General features: G+C 41.6%; 1 protein-coding gene across 1 annotated transcript in view; it reads left to right on the top strand.

Moving 5' to 3' along the window:
• The first annotated feature begins 3,034 nt into the window (after positions 1-3,034).
• DHCR7 (7-dehydrocholesterol reductase) overlaps positions 3,035-21,327 on the top strand; it is a 57,082-nt gene continuing 38,789 nt past the window's right edge. Inside the window, exon 1 of the mRNA XM_082270289.1 lies at positions 3,035-3,136. The gene's annotated coding sequence lies outside the window, so the exon portion shown is untranslated. The remainder of the gene's footprint in view (positions 3,137-21,327) is intronic.

Raw genomic sequence — 21,327 nt, 5'->3', positions numbered from 1 at the left:
TAATGCCACTGTTATTTTAATTCAATATGATAATTTTAATGGGGTATTTATGTTATATTTATTTAATGTGATATTTATATAGATTAAAATATATCTTATAAATATAATTTTACACATTATCCAAAATATTGATGAATGTATGGGGGCCGATATCATGTATTTATATATTTATTCATGTATTTATATATTTATTCATGTATTTATACATCTATGTGATAATCGATTGGCTATATATAAGTAATTCATGTATATATATATCTAGGAATTGTTTATTGCTTTTATAATTCTGGGTTTAACGTTTAGCTCAATTAAAAATACATACTATTGATATGAGTGTATATTATAATACGGACACTTACAACCGTTTGTTTTGGCTCATACGGCGTCTTCATCGCTATAACAACGAATTAGCATACGTGTAAATTGATTTTCTATAGGGCGGAGTGAAGAGCGGTGTCTTCCGTATAAGTATCAGCATAAGCACAGTGCCTTCCTAACTTTTGATAATGTCACAGGAAATGACGAAACGCGTCAAGGTCTTGGAACGTACGGCGGCACGCTACGCACTAACGTGGAACGCAAGCCAGAACACTCCGCTCGCCACTCTGCCAGGAAGTGCTAGGAAGCGATTTTGCCTGTACCCTGGAGCCATTTTCTTTGCTCCCATTATTTCAACTCTGAAAAGTAAACATAACACACTATTTGGAGCCTTTTCTTTTCATAACCCCATATCCTGAAGAGTGGAACCAGGTGAGAAGGGACATAACCTACACCCCACCAGGAGGGTCCAAAAGGGGACCCCATATTGGCCTGGAAGGCCTCCAAGCGCTGTAGGTCTTAGTGCTATACAGCACATAAGACCCAATACTTCTGGTAAGTCATTCAATTCTACCATAAACCACTGGAAAAAGGAATTCACGCCATGAAAGTCACAAACTATTGATTATTGAGCACGAAGCACTTTGCACTTGATCACCATTTGTTTATTTTTTATACTAAAATATTTTATAATTTTATTCGTTGGACTTTACCAATCTTTAATGTGCCTTCATTTGTTTAATCGTCACTTAATATTGCACTGAATATTGTCACTGTTCGTTTATACATTCATTTATAATTATAAAATTTATATTCATATTTTGATTAGTTTGGGGCAAGCGCTGTATATAGCTTAGGATTTTTTCCAGAATTAAAAATAGAACAAAAGAAAATTTGAATTTTTAACCAGGCCGTGCGCAATGAAATGCAAAATATTCAACAGCCATTAATCACAGAGGAGAGTTACGACCCCATACAGCACATAACACCCAATACTTCTGGTAAGTCATTCAATTCTACCATAAACCACTGAAAAAAGGAATTCACGACACGAAAGTCACAAACTATTGATTATTGAGCATGAAGCACTTTGCACTTGATCACCATTTGTTTATTTTTTATACTAAAATATTTTATAATTTTATTTGTTGGACTTTACCAATCTTTAACCACTTGCCGACCGCCGCACGACTATCTACGTCGGCGGTCAGCCCCTCACAGGCAAAGTGACGTAGGGCTACCTCACTAGCTTGTGAGGGTCTAGGGAGCGAGCGCGCGCCGCTGGAGGCGCGCTCCCGCTCCCGCGTGGTCACGGACCCCCCCGCGCGTGTGACCGGCGGACCCGATGTCCGCCGGCCACTCTGCGATCGGCGGGGGAGAGGGAGAAAGTCAGGCAGCTTGTGTAAACAAGCTGCCTGTCATTCTCCCCTCTGTATGAGAGCTGATCATATGGATCTACTATGTAGATCCGTTGATCACTCTGCATACAGCTGAAGTCACAGCCAATCACAGTTAGAATCACGCCCCTAGGGACACACACAGCCCCTCCCTCTCAAATAAAGTTAACCCCTTCACTACCAGTGTATTTTTACAGTAACAGTGCATATATATAGCACTGATTACTGTAGAAATGTCACTGGTAACCCCAAAAGTGTCAAAAATGTCAGTCAAGGGTCCGATCTGTCCGCCGCAATGTCGCAGTCCCGCAAAAAAAATCGCAGATCGCCGCCATTACGCGTTAAAAAAAAAAACAACAAAAATGACAAAAATCTTTCCCTTAGTTAGTAAACGCAATAACTTTTGCGCAAACCAATCAAAATACGCTTTTTGCGATTTTTTTTTTACCAAACATAGGTAGCATAAAACAAATTGGCCGAAAATGTTAAAAAATTTTGATTTTTTACATTTTTTTGGGGGGGAATTTCATATAAAAAAAAGGGAAAAATATTGCTATTTTTACAAAATTGACGCTCTTTTTTTGTTTATAGCGCGTGATCAAAAAATCGCACAGGTGATCAAATACCGCCAAAAGAAAGCTCTGTTTGTGGGGAAAAAAGGACGCCAAATTTGTTTAGGTACAGCGTCGCACGACCGCCCAATTGTCCGTTAAAGTCACGCAGTGCCGAATCGCAAAATACCCCCTGGTCGTTTAGCAGCCAAATCCTCCGGGGCTTAAGTGGTTAATGTGCCTTCATTTGTTTAATCATCTCTTAATATTGCACTGAATATTGTCACTGCTCGTTTATACATTAATTTATAATTATAAAATGTATATTCATATTTTGATTAGTTTGGGGCAAGCGCTGTATATAGCTTAGGCTTTTTTCCTGTCATCCTCTTGTCACTTTGCAGCAGCTGCCATACACCATTTATTTATTTATTAATATTGTTTTTTAGCAACCCTTTTTCCTAGGCGTGGGGAGATACACTCCTTAGCCTAGTGTCATCTTTTTTCCATTTCTATTTTTAATTCTACACGTTTCGCTCTTCGAAGAGAGCGCAGAATAAAGCCCTATGCTGCAATAATCGCCTTCCATGCATCTTCAGGCCTGGGTGAGTGTGGACACATTGTTATGGTAACATTCTGGTTGTCAGATGGTGGTTTGAGTCGGCTGCACCAATCCAGCTGTTGGGAGGAAGATGATGTGTTTGTGCTGAGCGTGTGTGATTGGTGAGCTGCCTGTGTGTGTCACCCTAAGGGGAGGGGAGAGAGGGGGGGGGGGGGACATGCTAATAGAGAGTCGCCTTGCACACATTCTCCTGCCTGCACAAAGGATCTGCATGGAGCTAGGCCAAGACACAGAGGAGCACAGAACAGGTAAAGCCGCTTCATTCTATCATTCTACACCTCTCATTCCTCATAGAGATCTCTGTGCATGGACTTCAATGGAGGCTGTGCAGGATAAATGGATATCTATGGGAAAATAACATAGAATGATCTCTGTTCTCTGGGAGGAGAATGGGGATAACATTGAACTATTCTTCCCCTCCAATCCTCAGAGGACGAGGAGGGCTGGGGGTGCAAAATTCAAAACTTTAAAAAAAAAAAAAAAAAAGTTAATTTTTTTATAGATAATCTGCGCATTGTCACACAGAAGGTCACCGCTTAGAGGAAGTCACTTGTTTATGTTATGTAAGATAAATATATGATACAATGTAACACCAAATTCAGATATATTATTATTATTATTATACAGGATTTATGTAGCGCAAACAGTTTACGCAGCGCTTTACAATGTGAGGGAAGACGATACAGTTACAATATAATTCAATACAGGAGGAATTTAGATATGATACAATGTAACACCAAACTCAGATATATGATACAATGTAACACCAAACTCAGATATATGATACAATGTAACACCAAACTCAGATATATGTCACAATGTAACACCAAACTCAGATATATGTTACAATGTAACACCAAACTCAGATATATGTTACAATGTAACACCAAACTCAGATATATGATACAATGTAACACCAAATTCAGATATAAGATACAATGTAACACCAAATTCAGATATATGATACAATGTAACACCAAATTCAGATATATGTTACAATGTAACACCAAATTCAGATATATGATACAATGTAACACCAAATTCAGATATATGATACAATGTAACACCAAACTCAGATATATGTTACAATGTAACACCAAACTCAGATATATGTTACAATGTAACATCAAATTCAGATATATGATACAATGTAACACCAAACTCAGATATATGTTACAATGTAACACCAAACTCAGATATATGATACAATGTAACACCAAATTCAGATATAAGATACAATGTAACACCAAATTCAGATATATGATACAATGTAACACCAAATTCAGATATATGTTACAATGTAACACCAAATTCAGATATATGATACAATGTAACACCAAATTCAGATATATGATACAATGTAACACCAAACTCAGATATATGTTACAATGTAACATCAAATTCAGATATATTATTATTATACAGGATTTATATAGCGCCAGCAGTTTGCGCATCGCTTTACAATGTGAGGGAAGACAAGACATTTCAATACAGGAGGAATTTAGATATGATACAATGTAACACCAAACTCAGATATATGATACAATGTAACACCAAACTCAGATATATGTTACAATGTAACACCAAACTCAGATATATGATACAATGTAACACCAAACTCAGATATATGATACAATGTAACACCAAATTCAGATATATGATACAATGTAACACCAAACTCAGATATATGATACAATGTAACACCAAACTCAGATATATGTTACAATGTAACATCAAATTCAGATATATGATACAATGTAACACCAAATTCAGATATATGATACAATGTAACACCAAATTCAGATATATGATACAATGTAACACCAGATTCAGATATATGTTACAATGTAACACCAAACTCAGATATATGTTACAATGTAACATCAAATTCAGATATATTATTATTATATAGGATTTATATAGCGTCAACAGTTTGCGCATCACTTTACAATGTGAGGGAAGACAAGACAATTCAATACAGGAGGAATTTAGATATGATACAATGTAACACCAAACTCAGATGTATGATACAATGTAACACCAAACTCAGATCTATGATACAATGTAACACTAAGGCCCCTTTCACACTTGTGCGACTTCAAAGTCGCGCAATTTTACCGCGATTTTGATGCGACTCTATGCCACAATTTTGTTGCGCGTTTGACTGGGCTTATAATGTCTTTTACTCAAAACTCATCAAAATCGTGCCAAAAGTAGTGCAGGGACTACTTTGAAGTCGGTGCGACTTCAAGTCGCACAGATATGAATGGGGATCATTGGAAATAATGGAGAACGACTTGTCAAGCGATTTTACAGTCCCAAATCACATGATAAGTCGCACAAGTGTGAAAGGGGCCTTAAATCAGATATATGATACAATGTAACACCAAATTCAGATATATGATACAATGTAACACCAAACTCAGATATATGATACAATGTAACATCAAATTCAAAATATTATTATTATACAGTATTTACATAGCACCAACAGTTTACACAGCGCTTTACAATGTGAGGGAAGACAAGACAATTCAATACAGGAGGAATTTAGATATGATACAATGTAACACTAAACTCAGATTTATGATACAATGTAACACCAAATTCAGATATATGATACAATGTAACACTAAACTCAGATATATGTGACATTGTAATGGTAAAATATGTTCCAATGTAACTCTAAAATCAGATATATGTTACAATGTAATGTTAAAATCATATATGTGACAATTTAATGCTAAACCAGATATACGCTACAAAGTAACACTAAAATCAGATATATGTGGCATTGTAATAGTAAAATATACTACAATGTAATGCGAAAATCATATATATGTTACAATGTAACGCTAAATCAGATATATGTTACAATGTAACGCTAAATCAGATATATGTGACATTGTAATGGTAAAATATATTACAATGTAACTCTAAAATCAGATGTATGCTACAATGTAATGCCTATATCATGTATGTGACAATGTAACGCTAAAATCATATATATATATATTTTACAATGCAACACCTAAATCAGATATAGGTTATAATGTAATACTAAAATCAGATATATGTTACAATGTAACGCCAAATTATATATACAGTATGTGACAATGTAACACTAAAATTAGATATATGCTACAATGCAACACTTAAATCAGATGTATGTTACAATGTAATGCTCAAATCATATACTGTATGTGACAATGTAACTCTAATATCAGATATATGTTACAATGTAACGCTAAATTAGATAAACGTTACAAATTAACAGTAGTATCAAATATATGTGACATTGTAATGGTAAAATATATTACAATGTAACTCTAAAATCAGATATAGGCTACAATGTAATGCCTAAGACTCGGTCCACACTAGCGCGACTTGTCAGCCTGACAAGTCGCGGTCCCTCGCGGTCCATTGACAGCTACAGGAGCCATTCTAATAGGAGCGACACAAGTCGCTCCGACTTAGAAAAAGGATCCTGTACTACTTCGGGGCGACCTCGGAGCGACTTGCATAGACTTCCATTATGTGAAGTCCCTGCAAGTCACTCCGAAGTCGTGGTGCATGGGAATGCACAAGTCGCCCCCGAAGTAGTAAGGAGTCGTGCCGCCTCAGTGTGAATCGAGGCTAAATCATATATGTGACAATGTAACACTAAAATCAGATATACTGTATGCTACAATGTAACACTAAAGCCAACCACAGCTATGTCATGGTTTCCAACCTCCAGGCATGGTGCAGCAATGTAACTCTATGCAGCTTTTGGCTGTTAGTCCCGGTTCACACTTGTGCGATGCGGGAAAGCTGCAAATATACAGCGTGTTCCCGCATCGCATCTGCAGCATATGCTATACGCTGGGGGTGTCAATTCAAGGTTAACGACACCCCCAGATCAGATCGCATACCGCAGTGCGATCTGAGAGTTCGCACAGAATCGGATCGCACTAGTGTGAACCACCATGCGATGCGATTCTGCTGCGGACCAAAAAAAAAGGGTCCTGTGCGTGTTTAGTGCGATTGCGGTGCGAATTCAGCCATACAAACTGTATGGCTGAAATTTGCACCGCACAGACATCGCATGTGATTTTAGGAGCAGTGCGCTTCGAATTACATGCGATCTCTGTGATCGCAGAAATGTGAACCGGCAATCAATGTGCGTATTTTTACAGACATCACTTTAAAAAAATAAAGTGATTTATGCGTTGGCTGCGTTGGCTCTCCAACACGGTGATGTTACTTAACCGCTTGCCGACCGCCGCAAGTAGATTTACTGCGGCGGTCAGCCCCTGCCAGGCAGAGTGACGTTAATTAACGTCACTAGCCTGGGAGGGTCTGGGGAGCGAGCGCGCGCCCGCGGAGGTGCGCTCCCGCGCGGTCACGGACCCCCCCGCGCGTGTGACCAGCGGACCAGATGTCCGCCGGTCACTCGCCGATCGTCGGGGGAGAGGGAGAAAGTCAGGCGGCTTGTGTAAACAAGCCACCTGTCATTCTCCTCGCTGTAAAGACACTGATCACACGGATCTACTATGTAGATCCGTTGATCAGTGTCCTTACAGCTCAAGCCACAGCCAATCACAGTAGAAAGCACGCCCCTAGGGACACACACAGCCCCTCCCTCCCAAATAAAGTTAACCCCTTCACTGCCAGTGTATTTTTACAGTAACAGTGCATATGTATAGCACTGATTACTGTAGAAATGTCACTGGTAACCCCAAAAGTGTCAAAAATGTCAGTCAAGGGTCCGATCTGTCCGCCGCAATGTCGCAGTACCGCAAAAAAAATCGCAGATCGCCGCCATTACGCGTTAAAAAAAAAACAACAAAAATGACAAAAATCTTTCCCTTTGTTAGTAAACGCGATAACTTTTGCGCAAACCAATAAAAATACGCTTTTTGCGATTTTTTTTACCAAACATAGGTAGGATAAAACAAATTGGCAGAAAATGTTAAAAAAATTTGATTTTTACATTTTTTTTTGGGGGGAATTTCATATAAAAAAATGTGAAAAATATTGTTATTTTTGCAAAATTGTCGCTCTTTTTTTGTTTATAGCGCGTGATCAAAAAATCGCACAGGTGATCAAATTCCACCAAAAGAAAGCTCTGTTTGTGGGAAAAAAAGGACGTCAAATTCGTTTAGGTACAGCGTCGCACGACCGCGCAATTGTCCGTTAAAGTCACGCAGTGCCGAATCGCAAAATACCCCCTGGTCTTTTAGCAGGAAAATCCTCCGGGGCTTAAGTGGTTAATGTTCATCTCATTCACCCGAATAATTTAGGAGATGCCGGCGCCTGTTGCCAGAGGCTTCAGTCCTATAGACTTCACATTGTTTATTGCTCATGCAGGTTACACAAGACCTGAAACGCACAAACCAATGATAAGGACTTTTAAAACCTCATTTGACTTTCTGTGTCATGATTAGGGAAATGGCTGAGAAGCTGAGCCGGGGTCATGGCCGGCTGCGTTATCTAAACGTTCACCATTAATAAAGGGCTTGTGTTGGGTGTAGATGGGACAACCCCTGTATGTCCACATAGAACCCGATTATTCCAATTGAAGAACTTTGATCTGGTGCTCCATAGTCTACACTACCTATGGGAGTCAGGCTTGTAACTGTCAGCCTTGCAATGCCCCATGGGACTTGTAGTTCTGCAACAGCTGGAGGGCCACCAGTTTGAGACCCCTGCATTGGGCACTCATTCATTTTGAATGGGCCCTTACATCTGTTATACAGGAGGTCGTTGCATTAATGCATGCGCATTGAATGTGCGTTATTGCCTGTTTTACATGCATTGCATTAGGAAGCTCATTCATTTTGAATAGGCTGCAATGTACCAAAGATGCCACAGGCTGCAAATTCCTTAAAGAGGAAGTAAAGTGCCGGCTTTTTTTTTTGTTTTTCTATTTACCTGCAAAGTATAAAGACATAATGTGTGCATTCCATAACACAGGGGGAGGTGTTCTGTAGTCCACATAGAGAACTGGGAACAATGCTAACTGAGTGCAGCACATGACGTTAAAATTACGTTAAAATCCCAATAAGCGAAATTTTGATTGGTTTGCAAAAAAAGTTATCGCATCTACAAATTAGCCACTTGCCGACTGCCTAACGCCGATCTACGTCGGCAGTCAGCCCCTCACAGGCAAAGTGACGTAGGGCTACGTCACTAGCTTGTGAGGGTCTAGGGAGCGAGCGCGCGCCCCCGGAGGCGTGCTCCCGCTCCCGCGTGGTCACGGACCCCCCCGCGCGTGTGACCAGCGGACCCGATGTCCGCCGATCACTCGGCGATCGGCGGGGGAGAGGGAGAATGTCAGGCAGCTTGTGTAAACAAGCCACCTGTCATTCTCCTCGCTGTAAAGACACTGATCAAACGGATCTAGTATGTAGATCCGTTGATCAGTGTCCTTACAGCTGAAGCCACAGCCAATCACAGTAGAAAGCACGCCCCTAGGGATACACACAGCCCCTCCCTTCCAAATAAAGTTAACCCCTTCACAACCAGTGTATTTTTACAGTAACAGTGCATATGTATAGCACTGATTACTGTAGAAATGTCACTGGTAACCCCAAAAGTGTCACAAATGTCAGTCAAGGGTCCGATCTGTCCGCCCCAATGTCGCAGTACCGCAAAAAAAATCGCAGATCGCCGCCATTACGCGTTAAAAAAAAAACAACAAAAATGACAAAAATCTTTCCCTTTGTTAGTAAACGCGATAACTTTTGCGCAAACCAATCAAAATACGCTTTTTGCGATTTTTTTTTACCAAACATAGGTAGCATAAAACAAATTGGCCGAAAATTTTAAAAAATTTTGATTTTTACTTTTTTTTGGGGGGGAATTTCATATAAAAAGATGTGAAAAATATTGTTATTTTTGCAAAATTGACGCTCTTTTTTTGTTTATAGCGCGTGATCAAAAAATCGCACAGGTGATCAAATACCACCAAAAGAAAGCTCTGTTTGTGGGAAAAGAAGGACATCAAATTCGTTTAGGTACAGCGTCGCACGACCGCGCAATTGTCCGTTAAAGTCACGCAGTGCCGAATCGCAAAATACCCCCTGGTCAGGAAGGGGGTAAAATCTTCCGGGGCTTAAGTGGTTAAGGGAAAGATTTATAAAATACGCTATTTGGGATTTTTTTTTTTACCAAAAATATGTAGCAGAATACAAATTGGCCTAAGAGGATGAAAAAAATTAGATTTCAATTTTTTTGGAATGTTATATAGCAGAAAGTGAAAAACATTGTTTTGTTTTTCTTTTAGAATCGTCGCTCTTTTTTTTTTTAAGCGCAAAAAATAAAAATCACACAGGTGATCTTATACCACCATAAGAAAGTTTGTGGGAAAAAAAGGACGTCAATTTTTTTTTGGGTACAGCGTCACACGACCACGCAATTGGCCGTTAACCACTTTAAGACCGGAAGTATTTGTCCCCTTAATGACCAGGCCCTATTTTGTGATTCGGCACTGCGTTATTAAACGGACAATTGCGCAGTCGTGCGACGCTGTACCTAAATAAAATTGACGTCCTTTTTTCCCCACAAACAGAGCTTTCTTTTGGTGGTATTTGATCACCTGTGCGATTTTTATTTTTTGCTCTAAAAAAGAAAGAGTGACAATTCTGAAAAAAAAAAAAAACAATGTTTTTCACTTTCTGCTATATAACCTTCCCAAAATAAAATAATAAAATAAAAAAATAATAATAAAATAAAAAAATTATTTTTGAACGTCCTTTTTTTCCCCACAAACAGAGCTTTCTTTTGGTGGTATTTGCGGGATATTTATTTTTTGCGCTATAAATAAAAATAGAGCGACAATTTTGAAAAAAAAAAAAAATGTTTTTCACATTCTCCTATATAACATTCCCCCCAAAAAAATGTAAAAATTAAAGCGGTTGTATCCCGCTTTTTGACACTTTTACCTACAGGTAAGCCTATAATAAGGCTTACCTGTAGGTACAAATAATATCTCCTAAACCAGGACGTTTTTACAGTGCATGCAGCCGCTCGCGCGAGCGGCGCATGCGCTCTGAAGGTCCGGGGGGACCTTCAATTAACTTACCGGGAGCTTGCCGGAAAAATCACTTCCGGCCAATCAGCGCGCCGGAGCCGCCGAACCCGGAAGAGACGACGAGGGATCATGGCAGCGCCCGCATCGATGTCCGGGGGTCCGTGTCGGGGCTTCGTTTTAAGGTAAGTTAAACATAATGGGCTAGTATACGATGCATACTAGCTCATTATGCCTTTGTCTTGCAGGTTTTTTTTTTTTTTTTTTTTTTTTTTATAGGGTTTACAACCGCTTTAAATTTTTTTAACATTTTAGGCCAATTTGTATTCTGCTACATATTCTTGGTAAAGAAAATCGCAATAAGCGTATTTTGATTGGTTTGTGCAAAAGTTATCGCGTCTACAAACTAGGGGAAAGATTTATGTCATTTTTATTCTTTTTTTTTTTTTTTTTACTAGTTATGGCTGCAATCTGTGATTTTTAGCGGGACTGTGACATTGCGGCGGACAGATCGGACCCCTAACTGACATTTTTGACACTTTTGGGGAGGACCAGTGACATTACTACAGTAATCAGTGCTAAAAATATGCACTGTCACTGTAATAATGACACTAGCAGGGAAGGGGTTAACCCTGTGGGTTATCAAGGGGTTAAATGTGAGCCTAGGGGAGTGATTCTAACTGTGCGGGGGGGCGTGGCTTCTGAAATGACCATAGAGACATGTGATCCTATATAGAAGGATCACAGGCGCACTGTGATCATTCCAGGGAGAAGAGCCGTTGGCTGTGTTTACAACAGCTGACCGTTCTTCTCTCTCAGTGGCATAGGCGCGCACAGGGTGTGCCAGGTGTGACTGGGCACACCCTAATCACCCTGTGTGACGCATATTCTCCCTGTTTAGACCCTTGATATTTCACCAAATAAAAAACAAACATTCTCCTTTATTTTTGCTATAAAATAAAAATGATATAATTGTAAGAAATAATAAAAATAAAAAACAACATCGTCCACTGCCCTTAAGACACCAATATCTGCCCTTATGACACCATCCATTGCTCCATTGCACAAACATACAGTATGTGTTTGAGCTTTGGGGTGCACACCCTAATGCAATGGGCTGTGCACACCTATGCTCAGCGGGGAGCGATCGCGAGTGTCAGGCGGCAATCGGAGCCGCCTGACACGCATCGGCTTCCACGCTGACGATCGGGGGCGCTCGCCCCCTAGCTGCCACCAGGCTGCGATTGGTAATTGGCCAGAAAGCAGAGGGAGGGAGGAGGAAGGGGCCAAACCTCTGATGGTCCGATGGAAGTGGGGTCAGGGTATCTGTCAAATACAGGTACCCGCTCCCCCCCAAAAGGTGCAAAATGTGCCACCGGAGGGGGGCAGGAGACAGATAAGTGGAAGTTCCACTTTTGAGTGGAACTCCGCTTTAAGGACTGGTAATCTTCTATATGTGGCATTTTTGTCCTCAGGTTTAGATTAGATTATCAGGGTCACATTCCACCGCTAATGATATCACAGTATGGAGCTCATCCTGGGGGGGGGGGGGGGACAAACAACAGACCCCCCTCCAATGTCACAGCTGGCCATTACACAGACCCAACAAAGAGGCTGGAAATGTAAAAGTTCTAATTATCTTGGATAGAAGTCCCCTCCCCTGACACCAAGGTGTGACATTTACATGTAGATCATTCTGATCTGATCCCTGTCACTCAGGGGTGACACAAAGTGCAACTGTTGTCACCTTCATCAAAGGACTGTTTTTTTCCCCAATCCTCTCCCTGTGGGGGGGGCAGATGACACAATCCCCCCATACTGATTGGCTGAGGCTATGAAATCCTTCAAATGTCACTGTGCGCATGCTGGGGTGACGAAGGGAAATCAGAACACATCGATGTTCTCTATACAAATCACATTACAAAGAAAGAATAAAGAAAGAAAGTCAATCATACAATGCAAAACACTGACAAGAAAATAATAATAATTAGGGGCAACCCAATCTGACTTCTATAAACCCAACACAAACAAAATAAAAAACCTGAAAACAAAGTAAGGGCTCATTGTGATTTGCAGCAGCCCTTTGTCGCCCATTTGAAAAGCAGCCCCAGCAGTGGATCATTTTTCAGAGGGTGGCTGATCGGTGAAATGTCGCCTCCTCACTGCCTCTTTTACCGATTTAATACCGGGCACTTTACCCCCCTTCCTGCCCAGGCCAATTTTCCACTTGCAATGCCGTCGCACTGAATGACAATTGTGCGGTCATGCAACACGGTACCCAAATTACATTTTTATCAGTATTTTTTTTAGACAGATAGAGGGTTTTTTTGCTTGTATTTTATCACCACTGGGTTTTTATTAAAACAAAAAGCAAACAAAAAAGACAAAATTTTGAAAAAAAAATTTTTTTTTTTTTAGTTATAAAATCTTGCAAATGAGTAATTTTTCTTCTTCACTAATGTGCGCTGATGAGGCTGCACTGATGAGGCTGCACTAATGAGGTGACACTGATGAGGCGGCACTGATGGGCACTGATAAAGCGGCACTGATGGGCACTGATGAGACTGCACTGATGGGCACTGATAGGCAGCACTGATAGTCTGCACTGATGGGCACTGATGAGGCTTCATTGATGGCACTGAGGAGACTGCATTGAGTGGGCACTGATGGGCAATGATAGGCTGCACTGATGGGCACCAATAGGTGGCACTAATGGGCACTGATGAGGCTGCACAAATGGGCACTGAGAGGTGGCACTGATGGGGAATGATAGGCTGCAGTGATGGACACTGATGAGGCGGCACCCGATGGGCACTGATGAGGCTGCACTGATGGGCAATGATAGGCTGCACTGATGGGCACTGATAGGTAGCACTGATGGGCACTGATAGGCTGCACTGATGGGCAATGATAGACTGCACTGATGGGCACTGATAAACTGCACTGTTAGACACTGATGAGGCGGCACCGATGGGCACTGATAGGTTGCACTGATGGGCACCAATAGACGGCACTGATAGGCGGGACTGATAAGCTGCACTGATGGGTACTGATGAGCTGCACTGATTGGGGCTGCACTGATGATCAGAGCCCTGGGACCGGTTCAGAGTGCTAGTATGAGTGTATTCTAATCTCCTAATACCTCTAAAACTCCCCTCTTCCAGACTGACAATGCTGCTGTCCAAAGATGCCCCCTGTGTACCCAATGCAGGAGGTGTGTTACTGGCCTGTTTCCCAGGTGAAAACAGAGGGGAAAAATCCTAAAAAAAAAAAAGAAAGAAAGAAAGAAAGAAAACGAATGCAGCCACCACATCCAATGATTGGAAGGCTGCAATACACTAACTTAGTTCTGGGTTGAACCACTTAGAACTTGTACTAGGGGAAAACATAGATCTATGCCTCTGCTTTGCAGAAACACAGGATCCATGCCTTCCCTACTGACAGACCAGCGATCTGCCTTGTTTACATAGGAAGATCGCCGTTCTGCCTGTGTACAGAATGATCAGCGGGTGCCGGCGGACATTGAGCCTGTGAGTCCCGCTGTGTAGAATCACAGCCGGCGGCTCGCACTTGCGCCCGATACCTACAAGGGCAGGGTCATGTATATATACGTCATCCTGCACAGTGCGGCCACCCTGTGTAAAACTGCTATAGGATGGTTAGGAACTGGTTAATACCACTTTGAGTTCTACCCAAAAATGGAACTTCCACTTTAAGGCCTCCTGACCCCCTGACATGCTACATTTGACAGGTACCTGCTCCCACATCCACTCGGGCTGCCTAGGAAGTTCTCCTCTGCCCCTCCCTCCCTGCAATCTTCTGGGACAGGTCACAGGTCCCAGAAGATTGCCCGTCCACTTAGGACGCGCAGTGCCACTCACGCATACGCAGTGCGCACATGGCTTTGAAGCCGCAAGCTATCACAGCAGGGTGCCCACACTTGTGATGCCAGCACTGCGGGGAGAAGAGGGAGAGAAGCGGGGGGATCGGGCAGCCGCATCGCTGGATCCTCGGACAGGTGAGAGTGTGTTTAAAAAAAGTCAGAAGATGCACTTTTTTTAGCTGCTGACTTAAAAAACACAGAGTTCCGCTTTAACACAGAGTTCCGCTTTAACACAGAGTTCCGCTTTAACACAGAGTTCCGCTTTAACACAGAGTTCCGCTTTAAGCAGAGACACCGACTGTTTACACAAGACGGCTTTTTGTTTTGTTTTTCGATTGCAACTTTGTTATGAGTTCACAGATACAAGTTATTTATAGAAGGAAACTCTTATCAGAGGATCTCATTTGTTGGATATACAGTGTGTGTGTATATGTGTATATATATATATATACACACACAGTGCCTTGTGAAAGTATTCGGCCCCCTTGAACCTTTTGCCACATTTCAGGCTCCAAACATAAAGATATAAAACTGTAATTTTTTGTGAAGAATGAACAAGTGGGACACAATCATGAAGTGGAACGAAATTTATTGGATATTTCAAACTTTTTTAACAAATAAAAAACTGAAAAGTTGGGCGTGCAAAATTATTCAGCCCAGTTACTTTCAGTGCAGCAAACTCTCTCCAGAAGTTCAGTGAGGATCTCTGAATGATCCAATGTTGACCTAAATGACTAATGATGATAAATAGAATCCACCTGTGTGTAATCAAGTCTCCATATAAATGCACCTGCACTGTGATAGTCTCAGAGGTCCGATTAAAGCGCAGAGAGCATCATGAAGAACAAGGAACACACCAGGCAGGTCCGAGATACTGTTGTGGAGAAGTTTAAAGCCGGATTTGGATACAAAAAGATTTCCCAAGCTTTAAACATCCCAAGGAGCTCTGTGCAAGCAATAATATTGAAATGGAAGGAGTATCAGACCACTGCAAATCTACGAATACCTGGCCGTCCCTCTAAACTTTCAGCTCATACAAGGAGAAGACTGATCAGAGATGCAGCCAAGAGGCCCATGATCACTCTGGATGAACTGCAGAGATCTACAGCTGAGGTGGGAGACTCTGTCCATAGGACAACAATCAGTCGTATACTGCACAAATCTGGCCTTTATGGAAGAGTGGCAAGAAGAAAGCCATTTCTTAACCTCCCTGGCGGTACAATTCTTTTCATGGAAATTTGGCGTTATGTATTATAGGCCTACAATTCTTAGTAATTACTGACTTAAACCTGACCAAAACAAGAGTCTAGTAGACATCCCAGATGTGATAAATTTGAAACACAAACACGTGAATTATAATCGAATCAATAATATTATTTTATTATTTAATATATAATATATATAATAAAATTATATTATTGATTAGATTATAATTCATGCATTATATATTATATATAGATATATGTGTGTGTGCATATATATATATATATATATATATATATATATATATATACATATATACATATATATATATATATATGCATACATATATATATATATATATATATATATATATGCATATATATATATATACCGGTGTATATATATATATATATATATATATATATATGCGCATATATATATATATATGCATGCATATATATATATATATATATATATATATATATAAAATGTGTTTTGTGTTTTGTGCAACGTTTTTTTTTTTTTTTAATTTCCCTCCCTAGTTCCGCTCCCATGCAGCATTGCTGCTGCAGGGAACGGAACTAGGAAGTAATCAGAGCGACAGAGACCGACGGAGGAGCGGCGGGACTCTCGGCTGGCGGTCACAGCAATGAGAGATCATCGCTGGATCGCCAGGAGAAGGTAAGAGAACTCCGCTGCGCTCTCTGCAATCCACCCCGAGCGTGACTCGGGGTTACCGCTCCTGATATGAAAAACCAACCCCGAGTCACGCTCGGGATCACCGCTAAGGAGGTTAAAGATATCCATAAAAAGTGTCGTTTAAAGTTTGCCACAAGCCACCTGGGAGACACACCAAACACCTAAATCCCCTTTCTTCCCCATTCTGATGCTGAACTTCAGCAAGTCATCTTCACTACGTCTAGATGCATTGAATTACTACCATGTGATTGGCTGATTAGCAATTTGTGTTAACAAGCAATTGAACAGGTGTACCTAATAAAGTGGCAGATGGGCGGCACAGTGGTGTAGTGGTTAGCACTTTCACCTAGCAGCAAGAGGGTCGCTGGTTCGAATCCCAACCTGCCTGGAGTTTGCATGTTCACCCTGTGCCTGTGTGGGTTTCCCCCGGGTACTCCGGTTTCCTCCCACACTCCAAAGACATGCTGGTAGGTTAAATGGATCCTGTATAAAAAAAATTGGCCCTACTGTGTATGTATGTGAGTTAGGGACCTTAGATTGTAAGCTCCTTGAGGGCAGGGACTGATGTGAATGTGCAATGTATATGTAAAGTGCTGCGTAAATTGACAGCGCTATATAAGTACCTGAAATAAATAAATAAAAATAAGATGAGTGTATATGTATATATATATATATATATATAATATATGTGTGTGTTACCAAGCAATTGAACAGGTGTACCTAATAAAGTGGCAGGTGAGTGTATATACCGTATACTATATATACTGTATATATATATATAGTGTGTGTGTGTGTATATATATATATATACACACATACACCAACAACCATGCCACGTTCAAAGTCACTTAAATCCCCTTTCTTCCCCTGATGCTGAACTTCAGCAAGTCATCTTCACCACGTCTAGATGCCTAAATGCATTGAGCTACTGCCATGTGATTGGCTGATTAGCAATATGTGCTAACAAGCAATTGAACAGGTGTACCTAAGAAAGTGGCAGATGAGTGTATATACCATATACTATGTATGTATATATATATATATATATATATATATATATATAGTGTATATGTGTATATATATATATAGTGTGTATATATATATATTTTTTTTTTATGAACTTTATTGAAATGTCACAAATTACACTTTATTAAGTTTTATTGGCTGCAGTGCGGTGTGAGCTGGTGGATTGTTTCACAAGTGTATACTGTACTTTTTCAGCCCATACCAGTGAAACGCGTCGGTATGAACTGGTCTGGTAGGAGAGGAGGCATTGTCCCTTGTCCTGTGGTGGGATTGCACTGGAAAAGCTGCCCGATTCTGGCCTAATGCACCTAGTGTATACAGATCCTTATGATAGGTTCACATTACAATTTGTCTTTCCAGACATGCAAAGAAATGTGCTTTCATTTCCAAACTGCACGGATCTGCGTGTTTTTGGAGTCAGGAACTTATTTTCTGCATTTCTCAAGTGTATGTCAGTCTATTGATATTAATTGGCTGGGAATGCATAAAAAACGCATGCACTCATGGACGCACCTGTGGATGTGAATCAAGCATTAGGCTGGGACACGCTGCAGACTCCTTTGGATCTGCCAATGACAGTATTCTAGATGTGTTCTCATTATTCACAGTTTTTGTAATTTTACCACTTTAGCCCTTGAAGATTTTGCTGCTCAATGACCAGGCCACTTTTTTCAACTTGGCACTGTGCAACTTTAACTGACAATTGTGCGGTTATGCAATGCCGTACCCAAACTCAATTTACGTCCTTTTTTCCCCACAAACAGAGCTTTCTTTTGGTGGTATTTGATCACCTCTGTGCTTTTTATTTTGTGCAATATTAATAAAAAAACGAGCGAAAATTTTGCAAAAAAATTGACATTTTCTACTTTGACTGTTAAAAAATATTCAATAAATCCAATTTTTGTCATATATTTAGGCCAAAATGTATTTAGCTACATGTCTTTGACAAAAAAATTCTCAATGAGCGTATTTTTACCACTTTAAGACCGGAAGATTTTACCCCCTTCCTGACCAGGCCATATTTTGCGATTCAGCACTGCGTTATTTTAACGGACAATTGCGCGGTCGTGCAACGCTGTACCCAAATGAAATTGACGTCCTTTTTTTCCCCACAAACAGAGCTTTCTTTTGGTGGTATTTGATCACCTGTGCGATTTTTAATTTTTGAAAAAAAGAGCCACAATTTTGAAACAAAAAAACTATATTTTTCACATTCTGATATATAACATTCCCCAAAAAAAAAAATCTAAATGTTTTAACATTTTAGGCCAATTTGTTTTCTGCTACATATTTTTGGCAAAAAAAAAATTGCAATAAGCGTATTTTGATTGGTTTGCGCAAAAGTTATCACGTTTACTAACTACAGGAAAGATTTATGTCATTTTTATTGTTTTATTTTTTACTAGTAATGGCAGTGATCTGCGATTTTTTGCGGGACTGCGACATTGCGGCTGACAGATGGGACCCCTGACTGACATTTTTGACACTTTCGGGGGGACCAGTGACATTACTACAGTAATCAGTGCTAAAAATATGCACTGTCACTATAATAATGACACTGGCAGGGAAGGGGTTAACACTGTTGGTGATCAAGGGGTTAAATGTATGCCTCATACTTACTGATGTGTGCGGGGGAGGGGGGTTCTGTGACACAGACAGAGATCGCAGGGTCAGCTATGCTGAATCCTGTGATCTGTCCCTGTCTGTCACAGAGAAGATCTGCCTGCTTTGTTTACAAAAGCAGGCGGATCTTCTCACACTTTCCTTGATGATCAGGGAAGAGAGACGGCAATCATCGCCTTTCCTCCTCCGGCCCGACTCCGGAGCAAAATGTATGCCCCATGCTTACAGACGTGGGGGGGGGGGTTCTGTGACACAGACAGAGATCGCAGGTTCAGCTATGCTGAATCCTGTGATCTCTCCCTGTCTGTCACAGAGAAGATCCGCCTGCTTTGGTTACACAAGCAGGTGGATCTTCTCACACTTTCCCCGACGATCGGGGAAGAGAGACGGCAATCGACGCCTCTCCTCCTCCGGCCCGACTTCCGCTGTGTCTAAACACAGCGGGAGCGAGCCTCTGGTGGCGCGTGCGCGCCGCCGAGACCGCTAGGAGTCCAGTGATGTAGGTTTACGATGCTGGACCCAGGGGAGCCGACCTGCCGCAGTAGCAGCACAGTGAGCGGTCCTAAAGTGGTTAAAAAAAACATTGCAAAAAGATTGTACATTTGCATTGTGTATGGCTGGTTTTACGGTCAATGTGCAACTTTAAAGCTAGTTGTGTCTTCTTCTTGAATCTCGGTGATCTTTGTGTATTTCTTCCAGATCTGTGCAGTAATCCAGTGTGAGACTTTTCCTTCCTGTAATAAAGACCGCTCACTGCTGCTCTCTCTCCTTGTGCAGGGTGACTGGTCTCATCGCCGCCCCCTCCTGTAATTTTGTGCACACAGCCTGCAGTGGGTGGATCCTGCTGGGCTCCTCCCACAGCTCTGCTCTCTGCACAGGCTATGTACAGCATAGTAATGGTGTCACTGCTAACTTTCTGGGTTTGCAAAGGCATTTCCTGCACACAAATTGAATATACAGGCATACCCCATTTTACGTACTCTCACTTTACATACACTTGCAAGTACAGACACAGCTTGGTCAGCTTGGCATGGCACTACTCCCGGTTTTTAACATTAGTGTCTATAGGAAATCTTGGTCAGCTTGACATGGCACTGCTGCTGGTTTTTAACATTGGCGTCTATGGGAAATTTTGCTCAGCTTGACTCGGCAATGCTCCCAAACCATAAGTGACAGGGACACTAAACTTAGGGAGCACCGAGAGGGGACCCAGGACCAGTGCTGTATTTTGGCCTAGGCCAACAAGGCCCAGGCCTAGGGCAGCACTTTGCAGAGGGGCAGCAAAAAAGCCACCCCCTCCACCTGAGACTCTATTGGCCACTGGTTGCTAGAGCCGCCTCTCTCACCCTCCTCCTCTCTTTCTCAACCCCCCCCTCTTCTCTCTCGCTCACCTTTCTGTCTCTCACCCCTCTCTCTCTCTCTCATTCTCTCATTCCCCCCTCTCTCTCATCTCCCTTTCTCCCTCTCTCATCCCCACACTCTCTCTTTCTCTCTCATCCCCCCTCTCTCTCCTCCCCCCCCTCTCTCTCTCGCTCATCCCCCTCTCTTTCTCACCCCCCTCACTCTCTCTCACCGCCTCTCTCTCTCACCCCCCCTCTCTCATCCCCTCTCTCTCTCTCACCCCCCCCTCTGTCCTTCTCTCTCACCCCTCCCTCCCTCACTCACCCCCCTTTCTCTCTCATCCCCCCCCTCTCTCTCTCCCACCCCCTCTCACCCCCCCCCCCTCGTGAGATCTCAGGGGTTCATGCTGGGACTTGTAGTCCTAAAATTTTGGAGGAAGTCACCTCTGTTAAAAAGGAAGGAGTGGGGCAAATTTACATGGGGGGGGGGGGCACCCAATTTTAGTCTTGCCTTGGGCAGCACAAAACCAAAATACACCACTGCCCAGACTACAACATATCCTATTTTGTGGCTGGCCAGCTTGCCTATGTAATTTCCCATGTCATAGTCCTGGGTCCCCTTAACTTGCTTCCCATGTTTGGTGTCCTTGT

Source organism: Pelophylax lessonae, assembly GCF_965119305.1.
Source record: "Pelophylax lessonae genome assembly, chromosome: 10".
NCBI lineage: Eukaryota > Metazoa > Chordata > Amphibia > Anura > Ranidae > Pelophylax > Pelophylax lessonae.
This window is presented reverse-complemented; position numbering and strand designations above follow the sequence as displayed.